The following is a 20,386-nucleotide window of genomic DNA, read 5'->3' on the forward strand; positions in this document are numbered from 1 at the left end:
CACAGAGATTCACTATTTCAAGTAAAGTTCTGATAAACTTTATCAGATAAATAGTTGCTCTATTTATCTGATAAATAGTTGTAATGTTCTGATAAATAGTTGAAATTAAAATAAGTTACATTATTCTTTTACGGAAAGTAAAGTATTCCAAATTTACTAATCTTTTTTTGTGATGGCAAGTAGCTGACAGAAGTATGTTTCCTAACAGGTATTTGAGGAAAAATATTAGTATATCCCTCCAAGGTAAAGGTAACGCTTTAATAACAAATGAGAAAGTAACTCTAGGACGGACTATGGATAGGGAACCTTGGGACTGATATTTGGAGATTTTCCATTATTAAGCAGTATTTTTAGCTCCCCAAAATAAATAAACCTATGTAAGATTTTAAACCTGTGCATGCTACAAGCTTGAAAATAAAACTTTCAGTGTATCGAAGAAATGTGTTAAAATTAATGCAACGATTTATTATTAGTTTGCAAGGAAAACTGTATGACATCAGGGAAGGAGGAAAAATATTAGTCAAATTTTAAGAATAGTTTTTGCTTAATTGGGGGGTTGAAATTTTTTAACTGAGTATCACAACTTACTAACCACAGCCAAAAATGTCTTCCTGTTTGGCTCACTATATTTCTATAAAGTACGTTTTCAATGATGGCAGTTATAACCTAATGTGTCAATAAACTACACTTAGAACCAGATCCTTGAATTCCTATTTATAAGGGTTAAGCCAGATTTGTAAGGCATATTTAGTCACATTGATCACATGGCTGTCAGTCCTAGAATGTCTTAAGCCTAAAACAAAATGAAATGCAAGAGGGCTTTCAAATTAAGTGTAAGTAAAATTAAAATTGTCTTTGAAATTTTATTCTTGCATTATGCTTTTATTTTTTATCTTTTTTTTATTTTTTTATTTTTTATTTTTTATCTTTGATTATGCTTTACAATGTCTATATTATTCCAATAAGTCATAAAGCAATAAACAAATATACATTGGGAGTCTATATTCAAAATATTAATAAGTACATTATTAGAAAAGTGTAAAGGACATTGCAATAAAGAGAGTGTAAGGGCACACAAATACTCGTGACAAATGAAAGACAAATGGGACTCAGTCTACAGTTTTCTACCTGTCACACCTAAGGAATGATACTTAATAAAATGTAAGTCAGTGGATGATAAATGAACAAGACTCCTGGCCTTCTCAAGAGGTTGCTTGTTCCCTAAAATGCCTTTCACATATTTTTTGTACAAATTGGAATATGACTGCTAGGATTGATTTCCCATTATAACCAAGACAATATTGCTGGCAGAACATAGAGTGATTTTGTTGGCCTTCTAACACTCTCCCCACCCTCCATAGGATTTAGGTATATTTCAGATTAAAACTATTTCAAGACAGAAATATTCACAAAAATGTATAGTTCCAAAAATCACAACAACCCCAAATCCTAACCTTCTCTTTACAATCCTACCCTATTCTATCCTTTGCAATCACATGCCAGTATGAGGGGAAAAGGGAAACTATTTCAAGACGATATTTTGAATAGGCCGTAACTGAATGTCAGGGCAACTCTAGGCAAAATATCAGAAATCCCAAACATGTATTCTTTATCTTTTGCAAATCTATTTTTATTTCTGAGAGAAACACAATTAGAATCCGAGGAATGTTTGTTTAGCAGAGATATTCTCTTGCAATTAGCTGAGATTGAAAGGAACAAAGGGAAGTCAATTATAGTTGGTCATTTGGAACCACCCAGCATTAACTGTCAGTTAATGGGAGAGGCTAGTAACTTTTCCTTCCTCAGACCTTCTTATAATTAATATGGTTATTAATATTATACCTTACAGACAGAAATCAATAAATCACTGACAAGAAAGGCACTGCCTAAGATGCATGTGAAATTCAGCCCTTCTCTAGCTCAAAAACAATCAAACTGACATTTGCAGACAGTATGCATGTACTTCTGCATACATACACACACATACACACAAACTAGTTCAATGTGTTCACAGCTATAGTTAGGAAAGATAATTTTTTAAAACAGAAGAATCAGTCCTCTTAAGCAATGTTTGCAGTCTCCACCAAAGATACTGCTGTAGGGTGTATAAGGAAACATTATCTTTTACAGAGCTCTGCATCCCCCTATGCACCATCTCTTCTTAGCCAGTTGCCTGAGTGTGGAACATCTGTGTTTATTTTGCATGACGAAGTTGTTCCTTGGCTTTGCCAAAATGAGCTTTGATGTGGGACTCTGGGTTTGTAGATTTTCCATAGGGTAGTGATAAAGCTCAAGTGGCAGGACATTGTTTTTGTATATAATGCATATTAGATGAAGTCATCCATATTTAATGACAAGTGTGCTATATTTTTAATCTTTATAGCTTTAATGTGTGTAAGAGATTTTAATAATTGGTGCTTGGATGATGGTAACATCCCAGAAATGCTCAGCACAACTGCTATGGTTCTCAGCCCACAGTTTGCACAGGTTGTAAATTATAAAACTTGATTAGTGATAGACTTGGCAATATCTCTTGTCTTTTGAAGATGCCAATCTGTAGCATCATGGGTACAAAATATTTCCATTCACACTTTTAATATTCACCTAAATAGCCTATATGAAAAACCCCAAAAGAAAAATGATGAGCTATTCAGGGAAATGAAATTGTTCTCCTCAAGAATTTCTTAAATTTCTACTCCTATTGGCACAGGTATTTAGAATTCTACATGCAAACTAAGTACTTTCACATCAGTGATGATCCATTTAGGATTATAATATTTCTGCTTATGACAGCAGAGTTTAAAATATTATAGATACAAATGCCATAATGTTTCTTAAAAAAAAGTCTCTGAAGAAAGCATATATTCACAATGACTAATGGGCTGTAATTAAAAATTTCAGGAATCTAACAATTTTAGTAACTTTCATTGTCAACATTTTTTTTCTTGCTTGAACTTTTTTGTACTACTGTTGTCTAAATTGTCTGCTCCTCAGTCCAGCAACCAGTCCACTAATGCTGAAAAACAAGATCAATCAACCAATGAACTTTTGCTGAATCTTTACTTCAGGGCAATAAGGAATATCGCTGAAGACCCTAGACCGAATCCTCCACCACATAGCAAAGCAACTATCACCTGTCCCCAACCTCATATCCATCACAGCAGAACACTGGGAATTTACACTGTGCTGAACCAAAGTGACCCTGGACATAGTACCATCCAGCTCAACAGAGGGTAGAGAGGCTGTAGTGAAAATACAGAGTTATGTGAAAGTTCACATATGAAAAATAAGACTTTCCCACTCCTAGAGCCCAATTTCTCAAAGAACCCCCAAATGCCAGAATAATCTGGAGAAGGAAAAGCAAACACAGAGACCTCACACATTCTGTTTTCAAAACATATTATGAAGCAGTAGCAATCAAAACAGGACAGTGCTGACATGAAGACTGACAAGTAAACAATGGAACAGAGTAGATTGTCCTAAAATAAACCCTTGTCTATATGGCCAAATGATCTTTGATGAGGATGTCAAGGCTACACAATGTGTAATGGATAGTTTCCTCAACAAATGGTGCTGGGAAAACTGGATTTCTACACGCAAAAGAATAAATTTGCACCCTGACATCACACCATATTCAAAAATTAATTCAAAATGGATTGAAGCTCTGAATGTAACATCTGAAACTATGAAACTCCTAGGATAAAATATAGAGCAAAATTTCATGACATTGGTTTTGGCATTATCTTGGATATGATAACAAAAGCACAGTCAACAAAAGAGACATAGACAAATGGACTACAACAAACTTAAAAACTTCTGCACAAAGGAAACTATCAACAGAGTTAAAACAACCTATTTAATGAGAGAAAATATTTTCAAGCCATATATCTGTTAAGGGATTAATATCCAGAATATATGCACCCTTACATTTATTGCAACATTATTTATAATAGCCAAGATACGGAAGCAAGCTAATTGTCCACTGATGAATGGGAAGAGAAGATACAGTATATATCTATACTATATACAGTATACTATAGTGTGTATATATTATATATATATAATGTGTGTATTTATACATATATATATATAATGGGATATTACTTAGCCATAAAAAAGAATAAAATCTTGCCATTTGCGACAACACTGATGTACCAAGAGTATTACAATAAGTGAAGTCAGCAGAAAAAGACAAATATCATATGATTTCACTTGTATGTTGAATTAGGAAAACAAAACAAATAAAAACTCCTCCAAAACCCCAAACACTCTTAGAGAGAACAAACTGGTGGTTGCCAGAGAGGAGGTAGGTGGATGAATGCCATGATTCCTCTTGTATGAGGTATTTAATGGATTTAAACTTTTAGAAATAGTATAATGGTGGTTGCTGAGGCCCCAGAAGAGAACAAAAAGGAGAGCTGTTATTCAAAAGGTATAGAATTTCAGTATTGCAAGATGAAACACTTCTGGAAATATGTTGCATTACCATGTGCCTTAGTGAACACTACTATACTATACACTTAAAAATGGTTATCCTAATAAATTCTATTTTGTGTTTTTACCACAATTAAAAATTCAGGAAAAGAAAAAAATAGGAAGATAAACTTGAGCAAATATCCAGAAATTCAAATAAAATCCCAAGGTATAAAATATAGGAAATACTAGAAAGGTAGAAAAACTGGTCAAGAAATCCAATATCTGAGCAGATTTTCCAAAAGGAAAAATAACAGAGAAACTAAAACTAGATAATTATATTTAGAATTTCATAAAAGATCCTCAAACTGAAGAGCATAATTGTCTAAATTGAAAGTGTGTCAAAATTACCTAGCAGAGTACATAAAATAGACACACACTAGGGAATGTTATCATGAAATTTCAGATGAATGAGAATGAAAATAACTTAAAAGCATTCAAACGTGTGTGTATATGAACACACAACATTCTGTTTGGATAATGTCACAGATGCCTCCTTGCATGCACACTCACAAACACACACACACTCACTCATAAAAGGATCTGGACTCAAAAGTACATCAAACCTCCCAACAGAAACATGGGAAACTAAAAGAAAATAAAACAATAGTTAAAAAATCTGAGGGAAAAATGATTCTAACCTATAATTTTACATCCACTTGTAATGTCAGTTAAGGAAAAGTAAAGACATTATTCAAGCACAAAATTTCTCAAAAAATTAAGCTGTTATGCACATTTTCATAGCCAGTGGAAAATGTGTTCCATACTAAGTTTAAAAAAAGATATGGAATGCAGGAAACTGAAAATGTTAATCTAATACAGGATATAAATGAAAAGGATTCCCAGAGTTATGGAGCTAGATTCTGGGATGACTACTGTATATCAAGCTTGGAGAGAAAACACTATTATTAGAATAGGAAGTGGATAGGGTGCCAATAACACATTTGACATTTTTCAAAGAGATTTGAATTTCTGGTATAGAGTTAGGGAAGAATTGGATATAGCTATAGCTAAGGTTAAACTAATGGCAATATAAGGCAAATACCAATCCCAGGGAAAACAAAAGTTTTACCAAAAAAAACTTTTCTTTATAAGAAAAAAAATATAAATGATTATACCTAATATGAATCATCTATAAATAATATTGCATCTCTATAATTACTAAGCAATAAAGTGAATACCGATTTAACCAAAATTTTTGACAAAACCATAATGGGTAAAGAAAAAATAATTAATCTCTCATCTTGAGAATTAAGTAGTCAATACATAATATCTAAAATGGAAATATATAAAAATAGTGGAATAAGAAACCTAGAATAGCTAAAATAACTTTGAAGAAGAAAAGGATTAGAGGGCCAACACTACATGATTTTAAGACTTACTATAAAGCTAAACAACTATGTATGCTGTAGACACTTCTATGTGTGCTGTAGAAATATTATAAAATTAATGAATCAAAGAAGAGATTCCAGAAAGAGACCTATACTTATATGGTCAATTGATTTTTAACAAAAGTATTAAAGCAGTTTGATGGAAAAGGTAACTTTTCAAACAAATGGTGCTAGATCAATTGAATATCAGTTCAAAAAAACAATCTGCGGGACGCCTGGATGGGTCAGCAGTTGAGCGTCTGCTTTCAGCTCAGGGAGTGATCCCGGGATCTGGGATCGAGTTCCATATCTCGCTCCTTGTGGGGAGCCTGCTTCTCCCTCTGCCTGTGTCTGCCTTTCTCTCTCTCTCTCTCTCTCTCTCTCTCTGTCTTTCATGAGTAAATAAATAAAATCTTTAAAAAAAAATTATTGACCCTACACGCAAAAATTAACTTGAAATAAATCATAGTTCTCTTTTTAAAGATTTTATTCATTTATTTTAGAAAGAGAGCGTGAGTGGGGGGAGGAGGGAAGGCCAGAGAGAGAGAAACCTAATCATTTCTGAGTGTAGCCCAACATAGGGCTGGATCTCAGGACCCTGACATCGTGACCTGAGCTGAAACCAAGAGTGGACCTCTTAACCAACTGAGCCACCCAGGGGCCCCTGAATCACAGTTCTAAATAAAAAATCTAAATCCATAAAACTTCTAAATGAAAGCAGAGTAGAGAAACTTTATCCCCTTAAGATAGGCAAAGATTTCCTGAAAATATAAAGCACTCAAAATAAAATTAAAACTGATAAATTGGACTTCAACAAAATTAATAACTCCTGTTCTTCAAAATACTTAATTAAGAAAATAATGAGGCAAATTACAATTTGGGAAAAATATTTGTAATAAATAAGTCTGACAAAATACATACAAAAACTATATTCATGACTCCTACAACTCAAAAATTAGAAGAAAGAAATACCGGCAGAATATGGGCAAGGACTTCAAGAGATATTTTCCAAAAGAAAATATATGAATGGCTAATAAGCTCATGAATAAATGCTCAAAATCATTACCTTTCAGGAAGATGTAAACCAGGTTAAAACCATAATGAGATATAACTACACATCCAAAAGAATAGCTAAAATTAAAAATACTGACAAAAATAAAGGTCAGTGGGAAAGTGGAACTAGAAGTCTCATACACTATTAATTTAGTCCTAATGGCCAAACATTAGAAATAACTTGAATATCCATCAAAGTAAAATTAATTTTAAAAATTGTGACACATCTTACAATGGAGTATTAGTAAGTGCTAACACATGTAACAACATGGATGAATTTTGAAACTATTTCCCTGAGCCAAAAGCAGCCAGGCACATAAAGAAAGAATATACTATATATGATGTTCTAGAGAAGTAAAACTAATTGATGTAAATTTATGTTGATAGAAATTACATCAGTGTCTTGAGTCAGGGTGGGTGGAAAGATTGACTGAAAAATAGCACCCGGGGAACTTTCTGGCATGATGACAATGTCTATCTCCTGATTAGAGTGATTACATGGATGAACACATTTATCTAAACTCATCTTGTGATATATTAGAGCTCAGTAAACTTGATTTACAAAAATTCACAGTATAACCTCTGATATTTAGAAATATTGGGATAAATAAAGGACACAGATAAAAGAATTAAGTGTATTGCATTGGGTGTGTGTGATTTCAAAAATAGGGTGGCTGATTGCTTTCTTTTTCCCATTTTATGTCTCATTAAAATATCTAAATGTTTAAATTAGGTATATATATCACTTCTAACTCTTGTAAGTTTGTGCGCTAACACTACCTCTGCTGCTAAACTCTTTGATCTTGGGAAAGAGGTTTCACTTCTCTAAGCCTCAGTTCTTATTCACATGATTGGGAATATAAAAATATCCGCTGCCTTATAAACTTGTTTGGAAAGCTGAACCCTACCCTTTAGTGGGGAAGCACTTAAGTACAATGCTCGGCACTTAAGTATAATGCTTAGAATAAGTATAAATTCTAGCCATTGGTATCATTAGCTGTCTCTATCCTTCTCGTTTCCATACATTATAAATCCTTCATCAACTGCAATAGCCCTTCCCATTTCTTCCTACTTCCTCTTTCTCTCTAGCATAGGATATTTTGGTGATTCAGACAAATCCAAAAAGTGGCCACATACCACATCAGTGTAAGAAACAGGATACCAAATGTATCTAACTACCAATCTTGTTTTTTTTTAACAGTATTTAAAAAATAGGTTACAAATTGTTAAATTTGGTAAAATTGTTATTATATGAAAATTGTTTCTACTGGGGAGGCTTTCCCCGAATAAGACTGAACATCTATTTCCTGAATATCTAGAAATCAGAATTTGCTTTCTATGTAAAATAATTCACCTGGATTTCATCTAGATTTCAGTACAAGGAGCAAAATGATAAACTATAGCTTTTCAGTGGGGAAGATAGATATTTTATTCCATAATACAGATGATATATACAATCTAAGATTTCCAAAGAATTTGGAGATAATCTATAGATTCTATAACTTAAACACAGTTGTCTTTAGATTTTAAAATGACCTTGTTAAAAAAAATAATAAAAAAATAAAAAATAAATAAAATGACCTTGTTTATCTGCTGTTTCTAATAACTTTACATAACTGCCTTTTCTTACTATAACACAATGACTACCTGTTTTAAAGTGTTAATAAAGGTGATAGCAAGCATCTCTATTTTCTGACATTCATGATGTTTTAGCCTAATTAAAAACAGCAGGTAAATAGAATGTATAAACAATAATTCACTGTGTTCTCATCACAGTTTTGAGCAACTTTATCATCAAATCACCCCCTAGGATTACTGAGATAAGGCAAAAAATTGATTGGCTTTATTTATAACCCATCCTCACTGAATACATTAATAAAGAAAAACAATCGAGAGAATGGGATTGAAATAAAAGGACAGAATTATTACGGAGGACATCAGCAGGCCCTCCATAGCCAACATATATTGCATGATATGATAGAAATATACAGAAAATTAAAAATATTTCACCTCACTAATAAAGAAATCTTAGTGAAAAATGGGAGGATTTTTCCACATAAAACTAGCAAGTATAGAAAAAATTAGAACGGTGCAACAAGAATATAAAGAGTTGCATTCATCACATAATACCACTGAATAATAATTGGCATATTCCTTTCTGAAATCACTTTAGAAATGTGCATTTGAGAATGATGTAATGTAGCACTGCTAGAGTGGAGAGTGGGTAGTGGGTAGACCAAATTGTCAAGTTAGGAAATGGTACCTTTGTTCCAGTCCCCCAACCTCTTCCTTTTCCAAGTCTCAAAAAAGTTGTTCACTTCCCTCATGATTTTAACTCTGTGCTCCATTCTGCCTCTCAACTTAAGGAATCCATTTGGAATTAAGGAATTTTTAAATATTTAATAGTTTAGAGTGAACGAACAACAAATAATATTAGTTTAAATGAGATTTCATTTTTATGCATTAAAATAAAATAGATGTTGATATTTGGGAATAATAAGAATGAGATTAATATCGGGGGGACAAGGAGCCACATATTTATCCTATTCCTAGAGTTGAATCTAAGTGTAGAGACAGAATTTTTCAATAAAGCATTCTTTCTGTATGGATGTAAATGTGTTCATGTGTTCCAGTTGGTCAAGAGTCAAGTATAAAATAAAATGAGTCTCCACCACTCTCTTTATTCCTTTTGAAACTATGAAATCTCAAAGTCTTAAGCTTTGTGAGAAGCATTTTCCTAGGGAAGGCTTTCAAACTATATTTCCTAGGACAACAATAAAACCAACAAACTCTTACTAGATGTTTTGTGGAGAAAAAAGTGATTGAAGTTTAGGAAAAGCTAGTCAATAAAAATTTTAAAAATATATAATAAATAAAACAAAACTTTGTTATATTACAGAAGACATAATAGAGTTTTTCATATACTAATCACATTATGAAGTTTTCAGATACACAAAATTTTTTCTGAAGATTACATTATAGAACTCTGATTAAGAAAAAAAAAATTCTGTTGAAGGCATCTCAGGTGTCCTTCTTCCCAAAAGTCTTTGCATGTGGGCTCACCCAGATCATGATAGCTTCTTGAATTTTCAGAACAGTGATTTAAGTGTGACTGCTCTAACCTTTTCTTTCTCCTCTTTCATTTTGCAAAGGAATAAATCAGAGAAATAACTTCAGACCACCACTGAAGGGTAGAGAACTCCTGATCTATAAAGGAAACAAAATTCTACCTTTTAGAACTTCCCTGTTACTCCCTGTGACAATTTAGATACTTTTTTTTTTTCTTTTTCCATCTATGTCTCAAGGATTCCTTTCTCACCAGAAACTTGGAAAGGCAACAGTCATGATTTGTGAATGGAAAGAGGTCTGAAACGAAATGAGTTGAGGCATGCTTTAAAAATGCATTCCCAGGATCCCTGGGTGGTGCAGCTGTTTAGCGCCTGCCTTTGGCCCAGGGCACGATCCTGGAGACCCAGGATCGAATCCCACGTCGGGCTCCCGGTGCATGGAGCCTGCTTCTCTCTCTGCCTGTGTCTCTGCCTCTCTCTCTCTCTCTCTCTGTGTGACTATCATAAATAAATAAAAATTTAAAAAAAAATGCATTCCCAAGGTATTTTTTTAAAACACACTAACTTCCCCATAACTCTTTGGGATTCAACATAGAAAGCTTCTGTCAACTGATAGAACATTAAATACATAATTAAGATTTTAAACTTTGAGGAGGTTGCATTGTCCAATTATTTCCCCTGGCATTTTAAACTCACACACCATTGAACAAGTACAGTTTCAAATGTTCAAGACAAATATGTAAGAGGGTGAATGAAGCAGACAAGACAGGGGAAATTTTTTACTCAGAGGTAAACCGAAGAGCTGTTTGTGAAGCCATGAGAATTAAACAGAATAAAAATTTAAAATGTCAAGAATGTACACCTAGAAACACGAATGAAATAATGAAACTAGAGTGCCCACAGAGTTTTCTACTATCAAATGAGATAACAGTGAAAAGTAAAAGAATGAAATGAAAGAACGTTTCTTAAATGAACATTATTGAAAGTACAAGAAAAGTGAAGCAACTTTTCATTCCTCATTTGGAAATTCCGCTTACTATACTGAGAACTGCTGTCAAGGGGTTAGTGGTTACCCTACCCATAGTTAGTGGCTACCCTACCCATTGCTGAATCCCTAGTTCCTGGCACTTTGCCCAGAATAAACTAAATTCTCGATTTACCTTGAGACGTAGATTAACCAACCATGAGATGTGGTATGAGAGGGATGGCAGGAATCACCGAATCTCTAAACATGGACTTAAGGCTATCATTGAGGCAACCATGTAACAAATTATAATAATATGTTTGCTAAAATTGATTGGAGGAAAAAGAACAAATTAACAAACTTGGGAAATAGGAAAAAAGAGGGAAGGAATGAAAATATCTGTAAGTGTGCTAATTTATTCATATTTGCCATTTGGTATTCATTAGATACTGCCTCATTTCTAAGGGTGATAGATTAGGAAATATACGTTTTATTGTTATTATATATGTTTATAATAGTAACCACTACTAGAATTAAAGATAGTGCTATACCTTTTCCTAACTATTCAAAACAACTAAGCATAAATAATAAATTAGGGAAAAAATCCTTACACAAAAGAGTAAAATAGGATAGCAAAGTTAAATGAAAACACTATTACAATGATTAACTTAAATGTCATAAACTCAAAAGTTAAATGGGACTCCTGGGTTTGGTTAAAATAAAATACAATAAAATTTCATTGTAACTAAATACTACAGACTTACTTGAAAGAAGTTACTCTCAGAGGTCCCTGGGTGGCTCAGTCAGTTAAGCATCAAACTCTTGATTTCAGCTCAGGTCATGTTCTCAGGGTCCTCAGATTAGCTTCTTTTCTGGCTCCCTGCTCAGCAGGGAGTCAGCTTGAAATTCGAGATTCTTTTTCTCCCTCTACCTCTCCCATTCTTTGTTCTCTCTCTTTCTTTCTCTCTCTCTCCTTCTCTCAAATAAATAAACCTTTAGAAAAAAAAAAAAAAGAAGTTAACTCACAATATTTCATGGTAATGAAATGATTGATAGTTTATAGTATAGTATAGTATAGTATAGCATAGAAAAAAATGCCAGAAAAAGAAAACAAGGGATACCTGACAAAGATAACTTCATGTAAATCTGATGATGTCTTTTATTCAATGATTAGAAGTATGATACACAATTAAAATATCAGGAAACTGTGCAACAAATTGCTCATTATTTAAATTACTTAAGATATAAGTAAAAATTAACAGATATTTCTTCTAATCTCTAGTTCTCCCCCTTTGACTATACAGTCAAAATATAGGCTAAAGATGATCTAAATAATGTTAACTATTAATGCTGAAGAAACAAGTCTATAGCTTCTAGCATATTATCAGAATGTCCTAAAAGGTTAAAAATTATTATTCTCAGGAGTCTACTTTGTTCTATGAGAGAGTAGTAATCTAGCCTTTCCCATATAAACAATTACAAACCTGTGCTATATATGAGTAACTGCTTTTAGGTATGAAGTAATAAACTGAACAAGACTATGATCCCTGAAAGAAAGAAAACTCATAGAGTGAACTCCAGCTTCATTCTGTTCTTCACATATGGTTAATTTCCTAACCTGGTGTAGGACTCTGGACCCCATGGCCTGACAAGCTGAAGAGGTGAAAACCTCACTAGGGATTGATGAAATGATTAGATTTGGCAGAGGGAAGTGACTGTGGAAAGTTGGTTCTGCAGAGCTAGAGTGGAGAACCCCAAAGTCTGGATGGACCTGACATTTACATGGCAAGACTGCACAAGGTTTTCCAGAGAATAGGCTTAATGGGGCAGGGAATAGAAGGGGGATAATGAAGCCAAGCAATAATGAGAGATTCTTGAGCCCCAGCCTAGCCAGAGTAGAGAGACTTTGTTAAAATACCCAGGTATGTAGCTAAGATATTAGAAAGGCCAGGATTTAGGATTGGGTACCAAATTCTCTTGGAAAAAGGACTATTTCAGACCTACCATAACAAATCCTAAAGTCTTGATGAGATTTGCAAGGAAGACAAAGTTTGAAGTTGGAGCCCTGCCCAGTTGTGTTTGGTTAATCTCTTGGAATTCCCACAACTCATCTCGAAAAAATCTAACAAACTCTATATAAATAACTACATTAAATATAAATTAAATAAGCATTTCATTTAAAAAGCAGAGATTATAAGATTATATAAAAAGCAAGACCTAACTACGGTATCTACAAGATACTCACTTAAAATATAAAGACACAGATTGGTTGAAAGAAAAATAAAATACTATGTAATACAAAAGTTGAATATATATATAAATATTCAAAAGGTAGAATTCATGAGGAGGTGTATTATTAGGGATAGAGAGACATTACTTAATAATAAAAGAATAAAAGGATTAATGTATCAAGAGACAGCACCATCAAGAAAATATAAATTGTGAAAAAATATTTGGTATACATATATCTGACAAAGAACTTGTATTTAGGGTAAAGAACTCCTATGACACAATAAGAAGTTTGGCAAACCAATTAAAACATGAATGGAAGACTTGAATAGATAATTCAAAAAAGAAAATATACAGATAATTAATAAACACATGAAAATATGCTCAGCATTATTAGTCATCAAGAAAATGCAAATTAAAACCACACTAGAATAACATTTCACCTCTACTACAATGTCTAATTAAAAAAACTAACCACCAAGTGGTGATGTAGAGCCACTGAAACTTTCTCTGTTTTGCCGATGAGAATGTAAAATGATACAATCATTTTGGAAAACAGTCTTCCAGTTTCTCATAAAGTTAGACATAGATTTAGCAGTTAGCCCAGAAATTCACTCCCACATATTTTTCTAAGAAAATAAAATATTATGTTTAAATAAAGACTTGTATACAAATGTTTATAGTAGCTTCAGTCATAATATCCTAAATATTCATAATATCCTAAAAGTACAACCACACAAATATTTTTATTAATTAATTAATTTTATTAAATATTTCCTCTTTAAGGAAAGAGCTGAATGAATAAACAAATTGTAGTATACACATATAATGGAATACTACCCAACCATTAAAAGGAACAAACTACAAATACACATAGGAACACCAGTAATTATTATGTTAAACAAGAAGACAGACACAATTGTACACACTGCATGATTACATTTATGTGATATTTATGTGATATTCTATTAAAAACATTATTTTATAGTGAGTGAAATCAGATCTCTGGTTGCCTGGGGTGAGGTGCAATGTAACTTTATAGGGGTAATACAAATGCTCTATATCTTGATTGGGATGGTTTGTACACAGCTTACATATTTTCAAAACTCATGAGGCTATAACTAAAATATGCATATTTTATTATATGCATATTATGTCTCAATAGTTGATTTTTTTAAAGTGCGTTTTTCAATGTGTGAAACTATGTCAAAATCAAAAGGAACATTGTTAAAAATATAGCTCCTTGGGTTCTTAATCTTATTTTTCCTGGGCTTAGGGGTCAGATGATTCCAAGAAGCTGCATTTTAAATATGTTCTTCTTCACATAGCTATTAAAGATTAAGAGCTACTGTTCTAGAAAATAAAGAGATCTAACTCTATGTATTTAAAATTATATGTAAGGAAATGATGCAGTCAAGAAAAGAACTATTGAACTTTAAAGATCACAGTATTATTTGGATATCAAAATCTTACTTCAGATGTGCACAAAACTCATATTTTTAAGTATCTGAAGCAGGGAGATATTATTAAGCAGGAAATAAATCAGAGCTGCAGAATAAAGTTCCAGATTAATAAAGCTGGAGCTGAAAATTTTCTAATTTCTTCTTTGTATTGTGAAAGAATTTTTGAACCACATATCAATGGACAAAATAGAATATTTGACATTAATTGGGTAAGGGTATTTCTTATGATTATGTATATACTTTAGTTAAAATAGTTTCTTTTTCAAGTAGGTGACAACAAATACTTGGTGGAATGTAGAAATAGTTTTTTGATTTTTGTTTTTTTAAGATTTTATTTATTTGTCCATTAGAGACACAGGCAGAGGCTCCCTTCATGAAGCCTGCCGTGGGACTCGATCCCGGGTCTTCAGGATCAGGCCCTGGGCTGAAGGTGACGTTAAACCGCTGAGCCACCCCGGCTGCCCGTAGAAATAGTTTTGTTTCTTGTTTTGTTTTCTAAGAAATTTAAAAATAGCAAATAGCAAAAGCATAATTTTCATTTGCATTTCATTACACATATATCCTATAAAAAATGGTGCCTTATATACCAGGGTCATTCAGTCACAGAATTGGTAGACACCCTGAGTTTATGTAAATAGATCTGATTTCACAAGACACGCTGAAATTAATGTGTTTTGTATAAAGATCCCATGGATATCAGAAGATGTTCTTCTATTACTAAGAAATAATAAATATATGGATTTAGAATTAGGCCTCAAAGTATGAAGTTAAAAATAGTGTGAATAGGGAGGTATCATAGGCTAAGCATTCTCTGGATAATAATGATGCCTCTATTTTTCTTGATAACAATATAGTGCTATTTAAAGAAAAGCCTTGTCTGGGAGACTGAGGTACATATCATTTTCATAAGATTATGGTAGTCAAATAACCAAGGTCTTTTTGGCAGCTAAAAGAATGATCATTAGTTAAGAAGTGAACTAATAGAATGATAATTAGTTAAGAAGTGAAAGAAATCACTAAAATATTCCATAAATAGGCAAAGAAGAAGTCCAACTCTCCCTCTTTGCCGATGACATGATACTCTACATAGAAAACCCAAAAGCCTCCACCCCAAGATTGCTAGACCCATACAGCAATTTGGCAGCATGGCAGGATACAAAATCAATGCCCAGAAACCAGTGACATTTCTATACACTAACAATGAGACTGAAGAAAGAGAAATTAAGGAGTCAATCCCATTGACAATTGCACCCAAAAGCATAAGATACCTAGGAATAAACCTAATCAAAGAGGTGAAGGATCTATACCCTAAAAACTATAGAACGCTTCTGAAAGAAATTGAGGAAGACACAGAGAGATGGAAAAATATTCCATGCTCATGGATTGGCAGAATTAATATTGTGAAAATGTCAATGTTACCCAGGGCAATTTACACATTTAATGCAATCCCTATGAAAATACCATGGACTTTCTTCAGAGAGTTAGAACAAATTATTTTAAGATTTGTGTGGAATCAGAAAAGACCCCGAATAGCCAGGGGAATTTTAAAAAAGAAAACCATAGCTGGGGGCATCACAATGCCAGATTTCAGGTTGGACTACAAAGCTGTGGTCATCAAGACAGTGTGGTACTGGCACAAAAACAGCCACATAGATCAATGGAACAGAACAGAGAACACAGAAGTGGACCCTGAACTTTATGGTCAACTAATAATCGATAAAGGAGGAAAGACTCTCCACTGGAAGAAAGACAGTCTCTTCAATAAATGGTGCTGGGAAAATTGGACATCCACATGCAGAAGAATGAAACTAGACCACTCTCTTGCACCAGACACAAAGATAAACTCAAAATGGATGAAAGATCTAAATGTGAGACAAGATTCCACCTCCAATCCTAGAGGTGAACTCAGGCAACACCCTTTTTGAACTCAGCCACAGTAACTTCTTGCAAGATACATCCACGAAGACAAAAGAAACAAAAGCAAAAATGAACTATTGGGACTTCATCAAGATAAGAAGCTTCTGCAAAGGATACAGTCAACAAAACTAAAAGACAACCTACAGAATGGGAGAAGATATTTGCAAATGACGTATCAGATAAAGGGCTAGTTTCCAAGATCTATAAAGAACTTATTAAACTCAACACCAAAGAAACAAACAATCCATTTATGAAATGGGCAAAAGACATGAAGAGAAATCTCACAGAGGAAGACATAGACATGGCCAACACGCACATGAGAAAATGCTCTGCATCACTTGCCATCAGGGAAATACAAATCAAAACCACAATGAGATACCACCTCACACCAGTGAGAATGGGGAAAATTAACAAGGCGGGAAACCACAAATGTTGGAGAGGATGTGGAGAAAAGGGAACCCTCTTACACTGTTGGTGGGAATGTGAACTGGTGCAGCCACTCTGGAAAACTGTGTGGAGGTTCCTCAAACAGTTAAAAATAGACCTGCCCTATGACCCAGCAATTGCACTGTTGGGGATTTACCCCAAAGATACAGATGCAATGAAATGCCGGGACACCTGCACCCCGATGTTTCTAGCAGCAATGTCCACAATAGCCAAACTGTGGAAGGAGCCTCGGTGTCCATCGAAAGATGAATGGATAAAGAAGATGTGGTCTATGTATACAATGGAATATTCCTCAGCCATTAGAAACGACGAATACCCACCATTTGCTTCGACGTGGATGGAACTGGAGGGTATTATGCTGAGTGAAGTAAGTCAGTCGGAGAAGGACAAACATTATATGTTCTCATTCATTTGGGGAATATAAATAATAGTGAAAGGGAATATAAGGGAAGGGAGAAGAAATGTGTGGGAAATATCAGAAAGGGAGACAGAACATAAGTACTCCTAACTCTGGGAAACGAAGTAGGGGTGGTGGAAGGGCAGGAGGGCAGGGGGTGGGGGTGAATGGGTGATGGGCATTGAGGGGGGCACTTGATGGGATGAGCACTGGGTGTTATTCTGTATGTTGGTAAATTGAACACCAATAAAAAATTAATTTATTAAAAAAGAAAAAAAAAGAACTTATTAAACTCAACACCAAAGAAACAAACAATCCAATCATGAAATGGGCAAAGATTACCCCAAAGATTCAGATGCAATGAAACGCCAGGACACCTGCACCCTGATGTTTCGGGGTGACGAGCACTGAGGGGGGCACTTGACGGGATGAGCACTGGGTATTATTCTATATGTTGGCAAATTGAACACCAATAAAAAATAAATTTATTATTAAAAAAATAAAATCTTCCATAAATAAATAAAGGAAACCGTTTGTTTATAAATAAAAACATATTATTTAAGTGATCAATTTTGTCTCATTCATTGTAAGTTAATTTGCTATTTCCGTTAAAATTTTTGAAATTATAGTTAAGCTTTTTATACACAGTATCCACTGAAACTAGAACTAATAAAATGTATAATTTACAAAATGATTCATATGCAAAATAATATTTGCTTTTACAATGTACAGCTGCTTTATTCTTTTTTAAAGATTTTATTTTTTTATTCATGAGAGGGAGAGAGAGAGGCAGAGACACAGGCAGAGGGAGAAGCAGGCCACATGCAGGGAGCCCGATGTGGGACTCGCTCTGGGACTCCGGGATCACGCCCTGAGCCAAAGGCAGACGCTCAACGGGCGTCCCTATTAAAAGGGACGCTGCGTTAAAAGGTGATTTACCTTGATAACCACCTAACTGTTCCCCTGGCTTCAACCTTTGCCCCCCAGAGTGTATGCAGTTTTTAAAGCACAGAATTCATCACTGCCATTCTGACTTTACTACCTGGCTCCTTTCATCACAGGGTTGTAGCCACACTGAAGTCCTACTGTCCCAGGAATACCAGGCATACTCCCACCTGTGGGACAGGGCACTGCTGTTCCCTTTCCTTAGAACAGTCTTTCCTCAGATGTCTTCAGGGTGAACTCCCAGTTTTTGCTCAATTTCACCTCATCAGTGAGGCCTGCCCTGGAAACCTTGTTTATTGTGATAGCCTGTGCCTGTTCTACCCCTTGCCCTTTTGGTCCCTTTTACCTGCTCTAGCACTCATCACTGTCTAATATACTCTATAATTTACTCATGTCTTACTTTTATTGATTACTGCCTCCTTCCCACCCACCCCCAAGCCTATAGTACAAGCTCCAAAAAGGTAGGCATTTTTGTTAATTAATGAATCCCCAATGCTCAGAAGTATATCTGGCAGATAGTACATAAGGGCCTCAATACATATTTGTCAAATGAATAAATTGTATCAGATCTAAAATAAAAGTCCATTGCAAAATTTCTACGTTCGTATAACTTTCAGGAACATAGCTATTGAATGCCACAACTCATGCTGTTTTCTGAAGCATGTAAAATCTAGCTCTCTGAAATAATCCTTTCTAACTACAGACCTGTCATAAAGAAGATCTGGAGCTCCCACTCCAGAATTGCCCCTTTGGGTTAGTTAATAAATTGGGAGAATTATTTCCCAAAAAGCCCTCACTAGATAGTAATCTCCAAAATAGACCAAAGGGCCCTTTATTATGCTTTATGACAATTCCTCTGATAAACTGCAGTAATTATCACATTACAAGGCAGACTCAAAAGAAAAATCCAAAGCTATGTATTGATATTATCTAAAGGCATAATTATCCATTTCTATGGACAGAAATATTTGTTATACACCGTGACCACTTGTTTATACAGGGAGTATTTTACTACTCACACCTAGACTTGACTGTAGCCAGTTTTCTTCCTGACTCTAAGCCCCTGACACCCTTTTTAAATAGGATTTACATCAGAAAACTTTTATTGGAAATTCTTTCTCTGTCCCTTTGAAATGTAAATCTTCTCCCAATCTCTTGACAGTTTTACAATCTGGGAATATCTTTCTCAAGGACCTAGGAACCATCTTGTTGAACTTTGATCATCAAGAAAGGCAGTGCCCCTATCTGCCAGTCTTTGTGGTAGGGTAGGAGTCTAATTTATATTAACAAACACAAATGACCTCCACAATGACCAACTTCCCACCTCAGTACTCTTCCCCTGGTTCACTCCAGCTCCTAAAACTTCTACCTTTTGTTTCAGGAGAATTGAGTTCACTCTCTCTTGCCTGCTGCAATAGTCCTCCCCACTGATTTAAAGTCTGGTGCAAGTTTCCTTTGCAGCTCTCTCCTTAATTTCATATATTGGGGTCCAATTCTGTATTGAAATATTTGGTATTTATTTTTGTCAGTAATGGTTTTGCTGTCCATCAAATCGCTTTATACTTGGTGTATTTGTAACGCAGATTCTAATAAACTTAAGTTGTATAAATGATCTCAAGTGGGGGGATGTGAAACTGATAACATTCACTCAGGTGCTAAGATATGGTAGTAAAATGTTCTGGATGAAAGAATCATAACTTAAAATAAATGGGAGGTCCTTAGGTCAGGGAGGTTATGCTAAGATCCTGAGAGTTAGTTTTGGGGACTGGAAAATATGTTTTCAATACGAGAGCATTTGCATCAGGCTGAATGTTGTGTGCAGGATTAAATTGAAGGTTTAGTTTTAGGTGGACTGTGGAAAATTTTGCTGTTGGATCATATAATAGAAAAAAGTATTCAATATGTTTCCATTCAGGAGGGCTCTATAGAAAGCATGGGGTTTGTGTCAAACTAAATGGGATTTAAATGCCAGCTTGCCACTTGCTAACTGAATGATTACGAGGTAATGACTTAAATTTTCTATGTCTTAGTATCCTTACCATCAAAATGGGATAATAACA

This window comes from Canis lupus, chromosome 33 (genome assembly GCF_048164855.1).
Source record: "Canis lupus baileyi chromosome 33, mCanLup2.hap1, whole genome shotgun sequence".
In the NCBI taxonomy this organism is placed as follows: Eukaryota; Metazoa; Chordata; class Mammalia; order Carnivora; family Canidae; genus Canis; species Canis lupus.